The 23,010-nt window shown below is 46.4% G+C and overlaps 1 protein-coding gene across 9 annotated transcripts in view; it reads right to left on the bottom strand.

Moving 5' to 3' along the window:
• The window catches only part of dip2a (disco-interacting protein 2 homolog A), a 58,150-nt gene that overhangs the window by 26,674 nt on the left and 8,466 nt on the right, over positions 1-23,010 (bottom strand). The gene's annotated exons all lie outside the window — the stretch shown is intronic.

Below are 23,010 nucleotides of genomic sequence, written 5' to 3'. Positions count from 1 at the left end.
AATAGCTCATTTGTCTGGTTTCCCTCGCAGTCTTTTTAACCAGAAGCGAGGAGAAAAAAATCCTGCTGATGTCAGCATGAACTGAATCCCCCTCAGTTGTCTCGCCACACATAATTAAGGCAGTCTGTTAAAGAAGATCTAACTGCATGTTATTTTTAATAGCCTTATTTGAAAGAAACATCATTGTACACGCTTTTTGAAACCCAGAATTTAACTAGAGTACATGAAAAAAGTAAAAAATTGCAGATAGATAGAGACAAAGAAGGTGGGAAGGGACAACACAAAGTGATATAGTACCAGCAGGGTATAGAACTTGTGTCTCTGCTAATTGTCTCTAGACTTGGCACAGTGCAGAAAAGACCCAGATGACCTTATATTGGTTACTACGTTGTTGATGAGAAAGTAGAGCCATGTTTAGCCAAAGAAATAAAACCACCAGCTGGACACTGCTTCCTTACTGGTTTCTCGTATTGTTGCTCATCCAAGGGGATAAATTGGTGGATGCCATATAACAATACTGCCACAAGAACTACATCTTATCTGTAACCGTATCAACAGAGGCAATAAATTTAAAAAAAATCGGAATGGTCCATCCCTAATCACAGAGAGGTTGCTTCAACTGTCAATTGTCCTTCTTTTAATAAGTTCTAAACCAGGGACAAAGAATTATATTTTTAGTGAGACTACTGAGCTCACTACTAAAAAACAGTGACATCAAATTCCCAAAAGAATGTTCAAAAAGGGAGAGACCACTGACACTGACGGTTTTGGCTGCTTGTGGTTGTTAGTTGATGTGAGAACGTGAGACTGTGAGGTTGTTTCTGAGTATCAGACAGAGTTGGATGAGGTTGACGGGGTGGAGGCTTTTGCAGACAAAAGAGTGATTGATTCAGAAAGAGAGGGCTGATTGACAGCACCTCGAACACACAAAGCACGACAATGTACATATATGCGAGACCTCTCATACTCGAAAATGAAAATAGAAGGGTCTTGTGGAAAACTTGCCAGTCAAACCGTGGGGATTGAAGTGTCAAAGTCAACAGACACTTGACATGACGTGTGAATTGTTCTGGCAGGAAGCTAGAACTGCTCACCAACATCAACGCTGATTAGAGAGTTCATGCTGGACTGTCTTTGTGCTTTCTGTTCATCTCCATAGGCTCTCAGTGTGGGGGTGGCATTAGGGTGGAGGTCAAGGGTAAAAGGAGTTCAATCGGTTTAGGGTAGAAACAGAACACATAGATTAAAAACCCTCCCCATTTCATGTAATATTCCAATCCCTGCATTTACCTATATTCATTGATATATGTATTCCCCCCATCAACCAACAACCTCTCATGTTGATACATCTTCAATTTAGTTACGTATGGCACTAAATGAATGATTGTGTACTATTAAATAACACAACAGTGTGGAGCCAGGTGTCGTGGGTCCCACTGGTTGCCGCACTGGTCCTGAGTCACCAGCGGCGGCTGAATGCCTCGCACTGTGACATGTCCAAGGAGAGCTGGAGGCCCCGGCAACAATGCGGTGTTGTTCACGGGGCCCGGAGGGGGGTGGGCGGCTGACCTGACAGTGACTCTTTCTGCTCATAAGTGTCTCCGTTTGTACGTGCGGACGCCGGGATACGTTTGTGTGCATGTTCGGAGAGTGCGTGCACCGCGGCGGGGCCAAAGCGGTCCGACAGCCACACAATAGAAGGGCTATTCTAGTCCAGATTGTAGCGAGCGGCCCCGGTGACCGAGCGGGCCCTAGTACACAAGGATCCTGTCGGGCCGCGTCTCAGCGGAGCTAAGCTTCTCCTCGGGGAGCGAACAGCCGTGTCAAAAAATATGGAGGAATGGACTCGAGCAAGGGATGGTAAGCGGGGACCCGAACCGAGAATCTTCAATTGAAACAACAATAAAGTCGGATTACAAAAAGCATGTTGGAACAAGTGTGTGTTTGCACATGCATGCGCTTACATTTGAGTGTGGGCCTATTGACGGATGCTCCGCTTCCGTTCCCTGCTTGAGCTTTGAGTGCCTCTATAAAAGTAAAATGGGAGGATTCAAAGGTCAATATGTATCCTGCCTATTAAGAAAGAGTGTTTTACCAGAAAATGCACCTGGGGGGTAAAGGGGGTTGGGAACAAGCAAATAAAAAACTGCACAAGAGGAAGAGGTGAGAGAGGAGGCAGTTAGAAGACATCAACAGGGGCTCAGCTGGAGGATCTCTTTTTTTCTTTTTTCATTTCCTCAACTGGCATTGTCCTTCATCAGAAGCAACCTCCTTTGTGACCCTTATCCCTCCACGCTAACCTCTTCACCTCCTTCACATTATGCTTTGCAGTCATCTTTTGTCCCCTCTCTTGAATTACATTTTTTTGAACCTGCACTAAATTCCATTTAGGAAAAGAGACGGTCAATCTTTTCACACTCTAAACATTGTCCAGTGTCACTGCTTTGTCTTATTGACTCATATTGACAAACTAGAGACGGGCCTCGCTTCTTCAATCGGAGGGGAAATCCTGAAATAAATAAATTTATAATATATAACTAACCAGTAACCTGCCAATAACTTTCTCAACAAATGTAATTTCTAAATTCCAAAGCGAAATATTCAACTTGCTTCAACCATCTGTATGAAACTTCCAATTTTTATCTTATTTTTATAGAAGAAAAGAAAGCCATCCAAATCTCACATTTGAAGGAATATGGGGTATTATTATTAATTTATCAATTAATCCTTTGTCAAAAATGTTTGCTGCTGATTTTTTTCTGCTGATCATGTGCTTCAAAATGCAGCAAGTTCAATTTCAGGGGGATATCACAAAAACATACAAAAATATATTTCAGACATTAATAAAAATATCACCATGGCGACAATGCTGTTTTTTTAGAAGGGCCACTGCTAATCAATAGACCAAACTTCTGTGTGACAGACGGCGGAAAGGTGGCCCCGCCCACCCTAATGTCAGCTGAGACACCACGCTGACACACAATGTGCTGACACTGCTGCCAAGCCGGCAACCAGGCAGTCTGCCCTTCAAACGCAACAAAAAATGAATATTGAGGGAAGGTAGCATTTTGCGTCCAGGCTTGTGTGCTGCCAGCTGTCATTTAGCATTAGCTCTCGGGCATACAAATGTTGGCTTTGCACATTTGGACTAAGCTTGACATTTTGTCTTTGCCAGTGCATATTCGCAGTGGCCGGTTCATTTGAGGACCAGATGAGATTCATTTCAGGTGAACTATTATTCCTCTAAATGTTCCAGCCCAGAGGTAAGGGTCCACTCACAAGTTCTTCATCACTTGTCTGACAGATGCAGAAAAATGTGCCCAGTTAATGCTGAGTAAGAGGAGCAGAGGCATGAAGAGGAGGCAGATCCACATGTCTGGCTTCCTTCTACATGACAGAAAACCACTAACCTTGCTGCGGGAGAAAGTACAGTGTGTCATGACCACATCAGACCCCTAGAAAAAACAATTTGAACACACAAGCTGAGGCAGAATAACTCACAGCCAGGGAAGCACACAGAGCAGCAACGAGACGTCTTCAGCAGGGAGAGGGAGAGCCAGAGAGAGAGAGATGCGCGGATGCAAGGAGGACGAAGAAAACAGACAGTCAGGTCAACGAAGGCTATCCAGCTCGCGGACTAACAACTCTGTGAAGTCCTGCTGACAGGAGTCAGGCCCTTCAGCATCCTTTGTTTCCTTTCACAGGGAGAGCAGGAGAATGAGCGAACCCCATCTCCCTCGGTCTGCCTTCCCATCACTCCCCTCCCCTCTCTCAAACCCCCCACCCACCACCCCTCGTCTATCCCACTGCCCCCGACACCCCCTCCTTCGCTCGCTCTCACTCTTTCCGTCCCTCTCTCTGAGTCCTCCCAGCTAAGGTCTCCACACACAAAGCCAAAATAGGCTGCAGGATTAGGGTGTCAAAGCAGACCCCCCCCCACCCACTCCCTCCCACATACCAATCTCTCTCTCTCTCTCTCACACACACACACACACAATATACTGTACAAGAAGGCCGAGTTACGGGAAGTGTCCAAACCTCGTCTCGTTGTACAGAACAAGCGTCCTCGCTGACGCAGCGTTGGAGTTAGTGTTTATTATACAACGTGACAAAGACCACCACTCTCAGATGAAGAAGAGAATAACCAGTTGGCTGACATGAATGACATCGTCTCTAACCGCTACGTTGATTCTATCATTCCCACCGTGGAATTGCTTTGTGAGAAGTTAAGCCCGCATTGTAGAGTGAAGGAGAAGCTGCACGGAGAGCAGTTCTGTGCGTTGGAGATGGAGTACTACAGCAGTCCCAGCAGGCTTATCAGCCAAGTGTGCATGTGGGCATTAGTATTCCGTTTTATGAAATGAGACCTATCTGCCCTATGGCAGAACATTTCAATGAATAGCTGCATACAATTAGGCTCAAATACGGCTGGCTAGCACGCACACTAATGAAATGGACACGCACAAAGAGTCCTGCAAGCGCACACAGAGTAGACCATCTCCTCTGCTTCTAGAGTGGAACCACATGACACCTTGGACTGATGGGTCAGTCACCTTCCTTATGTTGGCTTGAATAAGAGGTTATTCTGATGTTAGACACCATACAGAATAATTGGAAATAGAAAAAACTGCAGGTAGAGTGACATCATGACAATAGAAGTTCAACTGCATACTGAGTTGAGCAGATAACTTCAGAATTTCAGTAATTCTTCCATCCATACATGTAAAACATTTTTTGGTTTATCGGGTTCATTTTTGAAGCATTTTGGAAGTGTTCCAAAGTCACGCACACAATGCATCTCAGCTGCAGGTGCCTTTTAATAGAGCGGTCATTGAACCTCAAGGATATAACGGGTGTAAAGCTCAAGTCAAACTGAATAACATGAGCGCAGGTCTAGGAGCGTTTATGCGGCAAACTTCCTACCGGAAGGTTAAATACGGTCAGGGACAAGAGGAGGAAGGGTAAGTGTTGCAGAAAAGAGGGGTTCATTGAAGATGACAAGGAGTTTGACACTGAGAGCCAGCTGGAGAAACCGAAGGGGGGGGGGGGGGGGGGGGCGCATTGGACGGGGCTGTAGGGAGATTTTAGAGACAGAAGCGGGGATAAGGGCAGAAAAGGGAGACTGGGAAAAAACGGATAAGTAATAAAAGGAGGATACAATTATAAGGTAATGACTTCCTCTTTCTTCTCGAGACACACAGACCCATGCTGACACTCGCACACACGCACACACACACACACACACACGCGCTTCCCTGATCCTAAAGCACATGGGCGTTCCATCCATCGCTCCAATCACACCATCGTATTGGTTTTAATTAAGTAGTGCCAGCGAATTAGGAGAATGAATGAACCCTTCCTTGCCACTTTGCTAATACATAGCCACCCCCACACGCACACGCACACACACACACACACACACACTTCTCCATCCCCCAGGCTCTGTATGGCTGGTGAGCAGACAGACAGCGTGAATAATAAGATGTTATATGCAGCGCTGCCCTGCAGCTGTGCACTGATTTTGGGAGCAGACCAGAAGGGGGGGCTGTAATTAACAGTGACAAATAAACACTGATACTCTATGGTCTCACAATAAAGGAACACACACATGTGCAACGCTGGTTACAACTCTCACAAAGAGGTGGATGCTGATCAACTCAAGAGCAGATGACACACACACATATACTATGTGCACAGCTCCCTCAATATTTTCATTGGGCGTATCAAAAGTAAAAAGATGGTGCCCTATTTTGAGTGTGTGTGTTTGTGGTTTTAGACCTAGAATGATTCATTTGGCCCGTCCTCATTAAACCAAAAGGGAAGATCGCTAGTGCAGGAAGCAGGGTCGAGTTCATTAGATAGACGGTTCATTTTTAAAGAGCCTAATGTCTTTTGCACACCCGACGTAGTTGAGGAAATCTAAAAAAGGTACTTTATCCTTCATCCAGTACTTTCAAGTCAAATGTGTCTATGCAGACAGTGTGCAGCAAGACATCTGTGCGACAGGCGTGACCAGCGTGGGAGCCTCAGGGTGAAGACAAAAACACAAGAACCAGCACAACTCCGCCTTGAGCTAAACTGCAGAGGACCGACTACCTCTTTCCACCTGCTTCGCCTGCGAGTGGCAACACAGCTGTACTCCCCCCGGTGTGCAAACGTGTGTACCACTGTCATTTGGCCAACACCACCCCCCCCCTCCGATAGTTACAGAGTGAGCAAATTGACAGTGATCGGCACCAAACGCAAGACAAGAGCCTAACTAGCTGCTGATGAATATCTCAGCCTGAAAAGGAGCTCTATCCAATCTGTCCTCATTCAAAAACTGCTTCCTTTTGTGTGTGTTCGGTACAGTTTTAACTTCACAAAGCCGATCCCCCGCTGCTAAGTGACATGATTAGGAGGCTGCAATCAGGCTACGTTACCGGGCGCTTCGGTTCCTCCTTGGGAGCAGTTTTCAAGAAGCAAGAAATCAAGTCAGACAAAGTCAAACTAAATGCCCTCCTTTCAGAGCATCACAGCTCTATTCTAAAACACAGACCAATCTGTCACGATTTAAAAGAGTCGGAATGGCCTGACGGGACATCTCAGGGGACACGTTAAATAACCCAGGCGGGAAACCGATGGGCCAAAAGCTGCCCAAGTCCCCATCCCTGCCTTAGTTCTTCATTGGGTGCAGTAGGCTAAGAATGTCTGATTATTATTATTATGTTCGTGGTGCGATGGGATCTGCCCACACGTCTCCACACGGCCTCAGAGGTTGAGAGGTTTATCGTCTCCCCCTTTTGGCCCGGTTATTTCCATATCAATGAAGGTGTTTTCACCAGCCTGACACAGGCTGAGCCATTGAGCTCCCTGCGTATACAAACGCACACAAACACCTATGTGCTATACAGACAGGCAGGGTAAGGGGGGGGGGGGGGGGGGCGTCGCTTTGCATAAACACACAAAACAGCCACGGTACCGTGGCAATCCAATTCCACGGTACACGCACACGCACACACACACACACACACACACACACACACACACACACACACACACACACACACACACACACACACACACACACACACACACACACACACACACACGGGCCTTAGAGATGCAGGCTATCGCCCCTGAAATGTGCGTCTGTGTGTCCGTATGCACATGTCGGCAGACAGCGCTGTCTAGTTCTCGTCCAAGCACGCCAAAGGCCTTTTTGTCTTTGTCCGACATCGATGACGGGGTCTTGGAGGGGAGCCTAGCACGCCATGAAAGAACTTCTGCAAATGTGCACAAACACATCTGTGTGGCGAGGGGTCGGTTCAGAGGAAAAAACTGAAGGGCGACGGGAGCATTTGTTGGCAGGCAGCGCTGTTATCGCAATCCCCCCCATTATGGGTTTGTATTATTCCGTTAGATAAAATGTAAGGAAAAAATGACCATCATCAGCTTGTTTGATCTGATTAACCGGACACAGTGACATTCAAGAGAAGGGAAAGCCGCAAATCCTCACATTTTAGTGGGTTGAAACTGAAAAGACACCACTGCAGGTTTTTAGAAGGTGTAAGGTGTCTTTTGTTCAGGTATACAGATGCAATAACAAACACAAACAGTACTACAAGCTGATGGCTCCAGGCTCAGGACAGGATGACCACTGGCCTTGGCTCCTACTAAACACCATCTGTTCCTCTTTCCTTCCTCTCTGCACCACAAACCCAGCGCCCCAAAGGCCCCAAATATGCAGTATTTAACAAGAAACATGGGTTTTCTGCACAAAGAGGTGTCATATAGGAATTAAACCCGAACATTACAAGTATTTGCAGAGGAAAATAATGTAAAGCTGCCATCACTCTATTCCTCCCTACAGTTTGGTTCTCACTCACCTCTTTCGGCCTTCTTCACACACATGATTGCTATTCAATAATTCAGTAGTGTGACACTTTCTCCAACAGGCGACCAGCTGAACTCTGCTGCGTCCCAATAATGAAGTAGAGCAGTGATAGCGCTCTCAAGGCCGGACTTAAGCCTTTTAAAATGTAACACCAAGGCAGAACACCACCCCGGCCCTTGTTAACAAGACCAGAGCTGTCTGGAACATATGGTTGCCCTCAGACAAGATAGTTATTACATAAGGAGAAGAACAAGAAATCCTGTACAAACACAGAAAGTCAGACGGTTTGTGTTTACGAAAAAAGCAGATGGGCATTTGTTGTGTTTTTGTTTAAGAAACTAAGGACTAATTTGAAAAACAAGTGTGTATGTATGTGTGTGTGTACACGTAGTGAACAGTAAAGGTAGCATGAAGAGACGAGTTTAGTTGGAGCACATGTGCAGAGCTCCAGTTCTAATGAGCCCATTAGTCAGTGACACAGCAACCACAACTCCTAACACACACACACACACACACACACACACATGATTTACCTATTGACAGTAGAAGGCGTGCTCTGCCCCTAAGCTACAACCAGACCAACATTAGCGTGACACGTCCATTTTGTGGTGATAAATAGACACGCACCAGGAAAACAGCTTGAACAGTGCTCCTGTCGAGCAGGCTTATCGTGTCAGGCGATAGGATCTCGTCCAACCCCACCGGAGTGCACGGCAAAACTAAAACAGTGGTGGGCTTTAGTTGGATCGGTCCAACAGAGGGCGCTAGAGCGATGCGTAGACTTCAGGCGTCCACCTGGCGCTCATCTGACCGCCTTGTCCTTCAGCTGATCTAATCTACTCTCCTCCCTTTTTCTTCTCTCCTCCAATCTGTGCACACACACACACACACACACACACACACACACACACAGTTGGATTACACATGACCATTAAAAAAGGGAGCTTTTTAAGTGCCTTTTGTCATCCTCATCCTCATTTGTTCAACCCAAATGTTGAGTCTAGTACAGCCTGGGTGTAAAAAGAATAAGAACCATTTTTCAATTTCCGGAGCATAGCCGAGAAAACTCTCATGGATAACACCCCATTACACCACTATTTGAGACTATTAAAAGGCATAATTTCCCTGTGCGGCTTGAGGTGGCTCGGTAACCAGCGTGTGAGTCATTGTGTGTCTGAGCGCCAGCAGCCTTTGCATAGAGGCAAATGCAGTCATATATATGGATTGGCCAGGATTCAGTCTATGCATGAGAAGTGGCAGCACTCAGGACATCAATCAGTGGCTTGTATCTGTTGTGTGTATGTGTGTGTGTGTCTAATGAGAGTGCGCCTCGAATGAGGCTGAGCTCTGTGTGATCAGAGTATTGTAAATATCGTATATTCTACAAATGTTATTGCAATTGTGCAGTTTTTGTTTGGATCACAGATGAAATATATAGAGCACACTCCATGAAGTTGTTTTCATAGTTACCCAGCATGGATTGGCTGCTATACAAATAAAATACACATCTTAGAAGAGATGTGAACTGATGGGAGCAGTGACTCTCTATGTGCAGCAATAGAGCCGAGAATGTCAATTGCAGACACAGAGCGGTGGGTTGTGCAGGGGGGGAAGGATGCAAAGATGATTGACAGGGCTGCACTCCACTCTACCTTTGAGAGACACAGAGCGAGTGATGCCGGCCTGTGACCTCCCCTCAAAGGCGTCCACAGCTCCCTTCACGCTAATCGGTGCAGCACACTGGACGTTCGCCTTCTGCGCTCTGACTGAAGGTCACCCCTCTCTGAAACAGGTGCAGCAGTGAGGGGTTGTGGGTGTCATTTGGTTGTGTGGATCACTGAGTCACCAACAACCCAACTCATAGGGACAACTGAATAAAGGTAGCACTAACGTCTATGTATCAGTATGACTCAAACTAAATGAAATTAAAATGTGTGCATTTATAAAAGGGGGGCCATTTTAGATAAGACATGTCCCTCGTTCCACTTAGAAGTATTACACAGGAGCAGGACATGGCACAGACCTGAGGCATGCCATTGTAGACCCGTAGTTAAGTCTGCTGTACAATCCCCACTGAAGGGAGATATTATGTGGTGCAAAGTTCAGCTCGTACTAAAAAAGAAGCTATACAGTAACTCTCAGTGCTGCCTGTTTTGCATATATTTTGTGTTTGACTACCGGCTTTATGGCGTTTCCTGGAAAAAAGAAAAGCTCTTCTAAAAATAGTTTTGAGGATGAAAATGAAGGAGAATTTTTTTTTTGCCCTGTTGTTGTTAGTTCTCAGTCAGAGAACTTCCATCTCATGCAACCAAAGGGTGCCATTTCTAAACCACCGGTCTTTACGGTCTACAAAGTGGGAGGTAATTTATTTCAAGCGTCACGTTTTCCCAAATATCTCTCGGTCAGATGAAGTGCAGTGTGTTTCCACGCTGCTCTGGAACCTCCCCTGAGGGTACCTGGCCTTGTCATGGAGCGTGCCTGCCCTGTGCGCCCCTCTCTGCGACAACGGAGGGGAGCAAAACCTTTGAAAGCTTTGGGCTGGTGGGATTCACTTGTGAAGAGGAAGGAAAGAGAAGAAGAAGGAAAAAAAGGTGGAAAGGAACAGGAAAGGGAAGAGGCGCTGCAAGATTGAGGACGGCAAAGAGAGAGAAAAGGCAGAGAGGGGGAAAGATATCGATTGAACAAAGAAGAGACAAATAAAGCAAGACAGGGGGCTAGTTAGTGGACAGGAAAAAGACAGGGGGGCATGTGCTTTGAAGTTAGGGGCCGACCAAAGAAGAAGTGTGGATTGTTGAGGGAAAAAGGTGATGAACCACGATGGGCTCGATGAGAGCGGACTTATTTCTGTTAGTCTCTGCATGTGTTTTATCACTCTTTTCTTAAACTTCATCAGATGTTTCAAGCAAAAGGTTGCCATGGTGACAGCAGCAGTGCTACCCGGGGTCGGCAGATACAGAGTTAGTTTCACTGGGATAAAAAATAAAAAAGTTTCCCTTTGCAGAGAAAACACCAAATTAACAGAAACGAGACCAAACAAATGCGGACTAAAATAAAAGACAAGCCGTCCACTCTAAAAAATGGATGGATTTGTGACGTGCTTCATCCTTTTAGAAAAAACTAAACAGACAAGGTTCAAACTCTGACAGATATGGGGGGGGGGGGGGTGGAAAAGGACACACAGGCATGAGGAGGAGGGGTGAGCCCTTTATCTTTCCTTCACACTCCTTACAGTTGCCAGGCTCTTCCTGTTCCATTGTGTGTAGGATGCCGGCTGTATGTACAGGAAGTGGGCTCTTTGTTTCCTCTCCCCTTCCTGTTGGTGTCGAGCACACTGAAGGGAGCAATGCTAGTGGACGTTGGAGGAAGGGACAACACACGCTGCTTTAGCTAGTAACCTGGAAGCGACTCCCGCTGAACACTTTATGGGACTTTTGAAACACATAAACACACACAAGGTAACAGTGTTTGAGGCTGTACTTCAAACATAAGGGGCCACCAACAAACGGGAGGAGGCATGTTCAGTGTATGCACAGATGGGGTTGATGCCAGATACTTAATATGCAGACATTTAACGCAGGCACACAGGCAGACAGCCACATGGCGGACATTAAGGTCCAGTCTGATTGGACACCTGATCCTTGTCGATTAATTCCATCAGCTTCACGACTCATCAAGGAAGGAAATAAATTATCAATGGCTCTCAGCAACCACATCTGTCACGTCAGCCCACTCCATTTTCCTCAGGTTTATTATCGCTGACATAAAAGCCTCCGGAAGAGAGGATCTCTCCTTCATCCACCTCTTCACTCCCCGCGTCGCCCATAGCCGAAAACAGAGGGAATCCATCGCAGCTAAAGAAGAAGAAACCCACTCCTGTCTTTGCGACGGTGATCCTGTGGATGAGCCATAGAGATCACCGAGTGGCCTTTCACAAAAGGCCCTTCATCAAACGTCCCTCTCCAATCACATTAAAGACAGGTTTTAAATGTACAACAATAAACGAATGGATTCTGTGTGGTTTCAGTGGGATTTCACACTTTTACACTCCATTTGCACAGGGCTGTAGTTTGCTATTAGTGCATCTGCCAGCAGTCAGCAGAGGGAGAACTTGCTCAAGCCGATACGGCGTAACTTTATCTGCAATATGCTGTATTTGCAGATTGGTGTTATTGTTGTTCCACCGTTCCATTAATTGGCACTTTTTTTCTTTTGCATTTGATTATCACGACAAATGTGCACAGTCACATTTTTCTTTGTGACGGAACACAGAGCGCAGAGAAAGAGAGCAAGAGAGGTCAAGAGGCTCCCAACAGCATCCAGAGAAACGAGTTTTGCTAGATGGACGAGTCGGAGAGGTAAATGGCGGAGAGACGAGCACAGCGAGGCGAAGGAGCGCTGAGGCGGGCGCGAGCTGCCGTCGGAATGATTGATTGGAAGAGAGCAGAGCAGCGACAGGCGGGCATCATCCGATCAGCCCCATGTTTCATAGAGCAGGGCAAGTGTCTTTGTCTGCCGGCATGCAGAACTCTCTGGAGGTGAGAGGCAGTGAGAGGAAACCTGCCGTGTTCTCAGACGCGACGGGTGGTTCGGGGACCCGGCACATCTCTGGGTGGCAATAACAAAGATGGAGGACGCAAGAAGACTTTGAGCTGAATGCTAAGGTCAGCATGCTAACATGTGCACACTGACAATGCCAACGTGCTGATGCTGAGCAGGTATTTTCAATATGTTCATCCTTCTATGTTGGCGTGTCAGAATGCTAAAATTTGCTAGCGCGACACACAAAGGTTAAAATACGTAATCCTCCCGTATTTGAGAATAAAACAACGCGTCCCGTTTTTAATCAATACGTGACACAAATCCGATGTTCCTCTAAGCAAATAGCGTAATGGAAGATGCTCAATGTTTTAGTCGCTTCAAGCGGCCCTATCCCTTAGTGTCTGTGTGTGTGTGTGTGTGTGTGTGTGTGTGCCCGCGTTGTGACCTGGGACACACAGTTTAAAATGATGAGGATGTGTAGATTAGACCAGAGGAGACAGCTGGGCCCTTGACTTCGGTCCATCTCAGCTGTTTATGAGAGTTAAATGGAGTGTGATAATAATGGCAACTAATCCGAGGGGGTTGACAGGAGGTTAAGAGACCTTGATTGACTCGGGGTCAACGCAGCAGGAGAAGAAAGGGAGAGAGCATGTGTGCGTGTCACCTAAACCCACCACAAACAATAGCACACAAGGAAACTATATTGAACCGGAACGGAATCGGACCGATTTCTCCTGATGCACCACGCGCATTCAAATCAGGTTTTTTCAAATAAATGTGACCAGAAAGAGGAAGGGGGCGATGTGGGAGGCTGCGCTACACGGTGGGTGGTGGCGGTACACCGTTTCTCTGCTCTTTGATGTCTTTTCCCACGGGACCCACGCAGAAAATGCGTCGTCCTCCCTCCTTTTCCCTGCCAGCTCATTTAAACCCGTTTTCCTTCTGTCTTTCATCATCCGTCTCTCTGCCTTCCCTTTGTTGTCACATGACCTCGCCGTCTACATGTTGAGAAACAGCGAGGGGGTCTTTAGAGATTTTGTCGGTCCCGTTTGACTATTTTTTGCCTGTTTTGTTGATTTTGCCAATTAGTCAATTGATGGAATATTGGCTAAAACACTAATATTTTTGGGCATTTTGAAAATATATTAAACACTTACATCTTAAAAATCATTCTGGTTATAGTTTCTCAAGTGTGTGAATTCTATCTCCACTAGTTTGTAGTACAGCAGCCATTGTTAAGCTTTCAAAACTTCCCGGTATATTCAACTATAGACTCTCGAAACTAAAAACAGAAAGTTTTACTGTGCCGAGCTGACTGGGAATCTATGCTCTCTGTGAATGGACAGTGGAGGGAGTGGGAGTTAATCAGCCGTTGCTAAAAAGAGGAAATCCTCCCATTTCCCATCTGCCACCTGTCATTCATTCAGACACCTGCCCCACCGGCTATGTCTCACACGCACACACACAAAGCAGAGAATGCTTCCAGAAACGAGATCCCACATGACGACATGAAGACGCTTGCATTCTGAAAACAGCCGGCGGGAAGCCTAAACAAACGGGATAATGCATGCGTACACACAGGCAAACCCACATGCCTGTTTGCACATGCGATAGGAAACACCTTAACATAACAGGCAGACAGAGGCAGAGTGAGATGTGAACACTACAGGGGAACGTCGACACTCAGGCCTTTGGGCCCCCCCCCCCCCCCCACACACACATGCACACACACACACACACACGTAATTATACACATACAGTGCAACGGAAACCATCGTTTGACTTAAATACATAATGGAGATGTGGACTTACAAAGGAGGCAATAAAGGAGTCAATGAAAACAATTTTCTTAATATGGCCAATTTAGTTCAATCTTTGAGAGCATCAGAAATATTTGATCACTTCAAATGGTTATTAAATAGTAAAGGTCTTACATTTGTCTTAAATCCATATGTTTTGGGGATTTTTGTCTTACTTTCACCCCTAAAAAATGTCTATGCACCTCTTCAACTCTTTGAAGTTGTACTCTTTAAGTACAATCCTGCTTTATGAAAAGAACTCTACACAACAGCAGAACACACACAGACACACACACACACAGCCCTAATCCTTTGTTTCATGCTTGGATTACCTTCCAAAACACACCTTCAACTGATCCAAATGTAGACTTCTGACTCACAAAGTTTTTTTTATATAAGCACTGATACATCTGTGTTTTTGAAAGCTGTGTGTCGTTTTTACAGACCCCTACCTTGCAGCCATCCGTCGACTCCAGATATCAATGTAGGTTGTGTTTGCTTTTGTGAACTCGGCTGTGTGTTTGTCCTGAAGTCCTGGTATCTGCACTCCTAACAGAGAGTGAAACCAGCAAAGAGAGCTTACAGCCAACTGCTGTCAGATAGATGCCTACTCCCCTACGTGGCCTTCAACATCACAACATCATTTCTTTCCACCCCAAAAAATCCCACACATGCATGCGAACTGATTTGCACACATGCTTTTTTGTACAAACACATGAGCCCGCAATGATTCAGTGCTCAAGTCACACACGCCACATGTGCTCAATAGATGTCATAAAAGAGAAATGAGACCACAAAAAGAATATGACATACAGTAGCTTAATCCTTACCACTAATCCACCCAGATTCTCATGATATGCAGACATAACCTAGATAGCGTGCAGCTTACCTCAGAGATCCCTATTAAAACCTGGCACGTTGCCCCTCAGCTGGTATTATCTCCTGTCCAGCACACTTTCAGAGTTGAATGAGTAACATGAATGACACAGATCCATTGTGCTGGAAGGATTACTAATGTAAACATGTACTCTCGGACTACAGCAGCATCACTGACTCACTTGATTATTCAAATGCCCATCTCTACGCAGGGGCTGGTTTAATGAGGTGTGTTATAGTATCTGAAAAAAAATAATAAATCAAATCCAACATTTCACGTAGATCTATAAAGATCCAAACTCACTGTATTGAGAGTAAACCTCAGTCCAGATCTCTAGCACAACTCCACTGCTGTCTATAAGCCCATATGCTGACTTATATTCTGAACATCCTAATTTGGGCCAACGGATTGGAGATGTAGCAGTGATGCTGATTGACTGCAAGTAAAGAACAACTGCAAAAAAATCACTATGAAAAGGAATATGGTCACACAATACAATAATAATGCACAGTGAAGGCAGGCAGAGTAAAGTTGGACTCCAACAGGAAACAAGGGACGCCAGCCATGGCCTATATCCGCTCAGACAACACACACGAGCCCCGCCCCTTTTTTTAAACAGAGACACAAGAAGAAAAAAAGACACTTCGCTACACGTGCCCTCCAGACATACACAGGAAACAAAGTAACCGACGCAGACAGCGCTGTTGCTTACACTCCGAAAAAACACAGACTGTCCTTTGCGGTTTGTGTTTTTCAACGGACATGTTTGGATTTCAGAGTAAAAGCACAGTCACAATTAAAAAAAAAACCTGCACATTCCTTCAACGCGCCGCACATCAGAGACGAGCGGAGGTTATAACTGCCTTCTTCACTTGTAAATCAGCAATTGAAAAAAAAAAAAAGAATCATTTTGATCACATATGCTCTTCATCAGCAGATGGCAGTTTCTTTTGTCTGTTTCCAGGGTACGCGATGAGCTTTGAAAGAGATTTCGAACAGACACCGCCGAGAAGTTCTAAAAGTGGGGAAACACAATGAGAGCACCCGAAACTATGCATCAGACCCACATACTTCAGTGTGACCATGTATGGTGAAGAGTGTTGCACACAAAGTGGATCTTTAAAAAAAATAATTAAAAAAACTAAAAAAAAACACTACATAATTGGAAAGAAATCATCTGGTTGCCATACCACTTGGTGCTACGCTGCAAGGCGAGATGCGAGCTGAAGTCAGAGATATGTTAGATGACATCAGGGTAAAGGCAGGCTGGAGATCTGCCACGCACATCTTCCCAGAATAGAGGAGGCCCAGTGGGCTGCGTTTCTTGTCTTTCTCCTCGGCCTGTCTTCTTCTTGTTCAGGTCTGTCCTTTGTGTCTTTCTCAAATGGACTCTTGAATGATGTCCTGGAGGGAGTTTTGTAGCTTCGTCTCATCTTTCAGGAGCCCAACCTCCATCTCAACCTCCTCGAGCTAGAAGTGAGGAAGTGGAAACGGTCTTTTGTTTGACCTCAGCCATATGAGCCATGAGAAAAAAAGAAGAAAAAAAACTATAGGACAGATATAAGGGAAGACTGTAATAGGCCAGAATACAGGCCTGTGGTGCTTCTTTTTCTTTCAAGTGGAGGATACCGTGACAGTGTTATGCTCCGGATACCTAATGAAACCACTGTTCCATTAATGTCTCCCACCAGAATGCAATAAGATGAATCCCAAGCACATTCTCTCTCTCGCATCCTCATGAGTTCATGGATACAAAACTGATGTCATGGCTGCCAGGCTGCCTGCCAGGTGTGACCTCATTGACCTTGGCCGGCTCATGTGGTGGCTCTGCAGAGCCACGACGGCACATCGGAGTGACTTTTAGTCCAGCAGCTCCAAGGGGGACACGGACCAGGCAGCTTGGGGGTACCCCGTGCAGGCAAAGCATCCACAACCTCTTTTAGTGCTGTATGACCTTAGTGTGTGAACAGAACCCGCTGGCTACAAAGTGAGCATCTGAATATATCCTGGCCAGCTTACCCAAAAAGATCAAAAAGGTAACGAAACCAGTGCCTCGCAGCGCTTCGCGTTACACAAACCAAGCGTATTTCTCCCAGATTCAACACATTATTTGTTACAGACCAATAAGGAGAGCCTCATTAAAATGCCTTTTAAATGATTCATAACATAGTAGTCTGTATGTCGTTCATTCAGTGCCCTACTAAAGACAATGAATTAATTGAAGCGATTATAAAGAAAAGCACATGCTCCTCAGTGGGGGAGTTCTCCAATCCAAGTTTCAAAAAGGGAACAGCATGCGAAAGTCGGAAATACCAGCGTGAAGGGGAGCCTGATGTTTGATCGCTCAGCTGATGACGGACACTTCCTCCTGCAGTCTGCCTGATAACACTATTTACTCTGGTTACCTCGACGCAAACCTGTCACCCAAAAAGACTTTAATGCACCGGCAAGCACCCGAAACCTGCGAAAAAACTAATAAAAACTGTCGTGACCACAGGACAACGCCAGCATCATCGTCATCATCAACATCCACACTTCCTCAAGACAGCGAGAGAGGAGAAATATGTGACTGACTGAGGCCCTTGCTGACCCGTGACTGTGCTTCGCTTGCAGATGTTAACGTAACACATTCCGGGCTGCAATCACAGGACACACTTCATCCACTTTGACATTCGCCTGAGCAGGCAGAATGTATATGCAAACAGCTCATTCCCTGCATGTTTGATGTAAGCATGGTGGAGAAGAACAACATCTTCCAGGAAAAGAAAAGTGTGTGCCAGCTCGGGATGGCTGGCTGCTGTTCAGTCACACGTCCCCTCGGATAAAGCCCCTCTCTGAAACCCTTATCTGGAGACAGGAAGCACACGGACGGCCAGAGAATCAGAGTGAAATTGTTCCCCTGCGACCTGGTGGTTCGTTACATTCAGCTGAGAACAAGTGCTGTGGGACCTTGCTGGGTCACGTGCGTGTACCGGGGGGATCACTGCGCCTTAAACTGGAGGGCCTGAGATGACAGCTACGCTCTTTTTTTGACACGCGCACACTATGCAGCCATTCTGCCCATCCGTTATCCTGGAATCCATCCCAGCATGCATTACAAAATGCCAAAAGGCTTAGAAGGGCACACCCTGAGCAGGTGGGGAAATTGGTTAGTGGAGCTGGTAAGTGTCAACATATTAACCCCCCACCCATGTCCCTCAACCGTTCACAGATGTTACCAATGACACAAGACCAGCTGGTCAATAGAAACTTTAAACTGACTTCAACTCAGTGGCGAGTCCAGTGGGTCAAACGTGTTCCAAACCGACTTCGGCCTGGTGGGGTCTGACCTGCAGTGCTTGTCTCACACATCTGGGATTCGGATAGTGACTGGTTTAACAATCCCCCGCCCCTTCCCTTGACTGCTATGTGCTACTCTGATGAAATACTTGTGAAAGGAAGCATTGATGATTAATCAACCTCCTGCCCTTCCCCTCTGATCATTGACGGAGTGACCACGCAATGAGTGAGACGATCCATTCCTTCACTAAACGTGCGAGAGAGGGATGAATCCAATTCAAATAGTTTTGCATGAAATGGCATCAATAACCTAATATTCCCCCGATAGCTTGTTTTTGTTTCAAACCGTGTTGAAGGGATATTAGATTACTCTTATTCCAACCATCACATTCTCACCCTTTGTTCTACTTAACCCCAGCAGCTCTCGTTATCTTCCTTTCTTCAGTGACATTAATCCCTTCCCCCCCCCCCCCCAGCCTCCCTGGTTTCAGTCAGCAGCTCTGCTTCCCCATCCTCCATCTCCTCAATCAATTTCCACCCGGGCGGAGTTATTGTCAGTGGTCGAAGCCCCAAAGGGAGCCTCACAGCGAGGAATCGGACAAGAAGACTAAGATTTACACAGAGAAGATAGCGTAGATTGTAGCCTAAGGTGAGCAGAGGTTAGCCGTTATCATGCGAACAAACAGATGGGGGGTGGGGGGGGGGGGGGGCGCTCGTTTGCTGTCAAACACATGAAGCGCATATCATCCCGAAATATTCTGCCAGCACTCAGCGCTTTCCCCATACATGGGGGGGAAAAATAAATAAATAATATGCTTGTTTAAAAAAAGAAAGAAAAAAATCTCCCAAGCCTTTTTCCCCCGGCTACACATTCCACACACGCCCACAATTGAAACTCGGGCGGCCTTTGGACGAGGCGGCATTGCGGCTGCTCCTCGTTCTGCGGGACACGTGGAAGATAAGAAGTAGAGTCAGCTGTGGTGAAATTGTTCTTGCTCGGGCAACACTAGCCGGCTGATACCGTCTGCCAACTGCACTGCGGGCTAATCGGCCTCTAATAGCTGAGCCGGGGTAGGACTCGCCGGGGAAATAAAAGCTTCAAAGTTGCATTTTAAACAGACCTGTTGTTAGATATTTGCAATTAATCCCTGGCATTAGTTTCAACATGATCAAGATTAATGCACATGACTTAATGAGTGCCAGAGAAGTGGGCGGTTTCAGAGTGTGGCCCCGCAAAGGTTGAGTTCCACCTCAGGATGAATTGGACATTTCTTGAGGAGCTCATGAGAAAGTTTCACCGCAGAAACGCATGGAACCTCTTGTTGTGAAATAATCATCTCCAGAAATGCAATTAATAAACACCAGTCCATTACAGCAGACAAAATATCCCGTATTTATGGAACCAGTGGTTGATTGCTACGGGCGGGGCTGGACTTGTTAGCCGATACTTTGAAAACAAATGGAGTGGTTCCCGGGACAAAAACAAACTCTTTGTCCCGGCTAAGTCTTGTAATAGCATTTTTCACAGAGCAAACCCTTGGCCACTCCTTCCAGTCAAAAAAAAACACACTAGAATAAACGGTCGGTTCCACAGAGGGAGACAGACAGGGCGGCCGACGCAGGGTCTGCTTTCGCACTTATCCTCACACACAAGTCAGCCAATAAGGGCCGGACCCACAGCCTAACTCAACAAACAGGCGGTGACACAGAGGGAAGGGAGGGGGGGGGGAGTAGTATCTGTCTGTGTATTCATGTGTACACACGTACATGTGAAAAGCCTGAGGTGATCGGAGATAACGCGTGGTCTCTTTCTCTGACTTTACCCCTGCAAGGGAAAAGTTAGGCCTAATGATGGCGCCCCCCCCGCCGGAGCTCAGCATCAGCCCGGTCATTCGTCTTCGTTGACCTCCAAGGAGGTGGGGGGGGCGGGGGGGGGGGACAGCGCTTGTCCTGAAGCAGAGTCGGTAATGGAGGGTCGGGGGTCAGAGCCCCAAGGAGGGCCCCCGCAGAGGCCAGCAGACAGTTTGCCCTCGCCGCACTTGAAGAGGACGAGGGAGGGCACTGATGGGAGACGCAGATGGTGGAGTTTGGCTTAACGCCAATCTGTTAGTCAACTTTTACGAGCACCAATCTTTGAGGAATCGCTTTACAAGTGAATTAAGATCAAATGAGAAGACTTTTTATTAGTTTTAAACATTCTGAAGGTGGGTCAGCTCCACTGTTGCCATCCTGAACCAGACAGAATGTATTTTTACTACTCTACAAGGCCAGAACAATACGCATGGACAAAAAGCAAAGATACAATCCTGGTGGTTTTCTGCGTTTGGGTTACTGCTATTTGATGAATGTGGAGAAGCACACAGAACTTGTAAAAACAGATCATAAACAAATGTTGATAATTAGTCAGCGCTGAGTTCCCTGATGTCTGACGTAGTGCAGCCGTTTCTGTGTTGAATCCATTCCTCCCCCCTTATTTGTGAAGCTTACTCTCTGGACACAGACTGCAAATAAGACCATCTACATAGACTTGACTTGGAAGGACTTAGTTGAACCTTAGAAAACCACACTGCAAGGCGGGAGCGTACTTGAAAGTAATGTTGTCGTAAAGTCCTTATTTCTTTGTACATTTTCAATAGTGTGGTCAACGTGACATTCGTTCAAACATTTGAGTTAAATGTTCAGAGCAGTTTCACAAGACGAGTGGAGAACTTTGCCGATTCCATTGGAATATACACGCAGCTTGTGTGTTGGAACAAAAAAGCATGGACATGGAGGTTGTGCAGTGAACACACCCTGCTCTTACTACTCTCCGCATCGGTTATCGGGGTACTATGATGTAAAGTCCTGCTGGCTAAATATAAGCCTGGCCTGACCACGACAACAGTAAAATGAAATCTGGTTTGTCTCACCAAATTAGATCAGGGAGGGAGGGAAGGAAGCAGCGACGCTGTCATGAGTTAGCTTTCCGACATTCGGGTCACATGACTTACTCGCTCACTCCCACCACACAATTGCCAATTACGATGAGAATCGAAGAATGCAGTAGTAAGCCTCGGGAGAAAGTTTGCACTGAAGTGTGTCTGTGTGTCATCTGCGCAGGGCATGACACACAAGGTGACCTCTCGGGCATCTGCCACTTGTTGACATTGTTGACTGTCCGTTACTGTTTAGCACGACAAGCCCTGAGGCTGCTTCTATCACACAGAGCGCTGCACTCAATGGCCGACGCGCTCGCTGCCAGGGGAAAGTTTACGAGAGGTTAAACTCATGCCGGCAAGTTTTTCCTCGGCGGGGCGCAAAAGGTGACGACGGAGAGGGGGCGATGAAGAACCATGCTTCCGAGATTTCAGCAACTGAGCCCCCGGCCCTGTCGTCGCCCCCGTGACACTGGAGCACAGCCGGGAGGGAGGCCCCGGCCCGCAGGGCGCACACGCCGGTGACCTCTGAGAGGAATGCCGTGAGTAACGCCACTGAGACGTGACGGGTGTGTGAGTGTTATATTAGATTACGGATCAGCGTGTATCCATGTCATTGTCCTCCCCCCCCCCAGCTGTTTTTTTTATCTCTAGTGTGTGTTGACAAGCAGCAGAACTCTGCTTAGTGAAGTGACAACAGAAGCATTGCATCAGAGTACTTATAAGCAAAAACTGTGCACATATAGAACATTTCAGAATTTAACCTTACTGCGGGTAAAAGGTAAGAATAATGGCTCGGAAGATTTCCCCAGCCACAGTGTAGAGTCCGCTCTGAACTCCTTATCGGTGAAAACATCTGGCGCGTTAGTGGCAGTGCCAAGGGAAACATGAGCGTCATTAGGCCACATACGCACTTTATTACACAGGAATGGAGATCAGACACAGGTTGCAGAAAGGGGGGAAAAAAAGGTTACGTTCTGCCTATCTCTTAATAATTACAGGCGAATAAAAATAATAGGGGAGAAGGGCTTAAGGTTACTCAGAAGCCATGCGCCATAGCATGAACCTGCTCAGTAAAAACCATGCGGCTGTGCTGCAATCAATAAAACCATCTGTCTCACTCCATTTCTCTCTCAAGTGTGTGTAGCTACCAGCAGATGGTTCTGTGGGTTAAAGCAGCAGGATTTATCTACTGTTTGAAATCACAAATGAAAATATATACCGCTATCTGCTTACCTCAGCATTAAAAGGGGTCATTTAGGTATGTTGCAAGCATGATATCTTGTTAGCAAGCCAGACTTTCTATAAGTGGATAGCGAGAGGATAATGACATGTCCGTTTCTTTGTTTTTTTCCTTCTTCCAAACGAGTTGAAACGAGCTCGGCCTTCTCCTTTAACTGCTTTAAACGACATCACCAACGAGCGAGTGATGTTCATGTTCCGGTATGGTTGGTCGCTAATCCGTCGTTGTTTCTTGTCCTACCTGCGTGGTGCCTGGTTTCCGTATATGCACCAACGCGCACTGCATGGCAAACACCTCAAATGACAGACATTAGTTTTCAGCAGTTTGCCTAATGCAGAAAGAGACTGTGCGCTTTGTCAGTTGTGCCTCAGGAGCTTTAGATAGAGACAGTCCTGACTTGCCCTCCCGTCTTTCTGGCTGCACAGGTATAACTTTGCATAACGCCGTTGGAAAAGTCTCTGGAGAGCTACAGCACCGCAGCT

Source organism: Pungitius pungitius, chromosome 10 (genome assembly GCF_949316345.1).
Source record: "Pungitius pungitius chromosome 10, fPunPun2.1, whole genome shotgun sequence".
NCBI lineage: Eukaryota > Metazoa > Chordata > Actinopteri > Perciformes > Gasterosteidae > Pungitius > Pungitius pungitius.
Note: the sequence above shows the minus strand (reverse complement) of the source record. Positions and strands in the feature narration are given on the sequence as shown.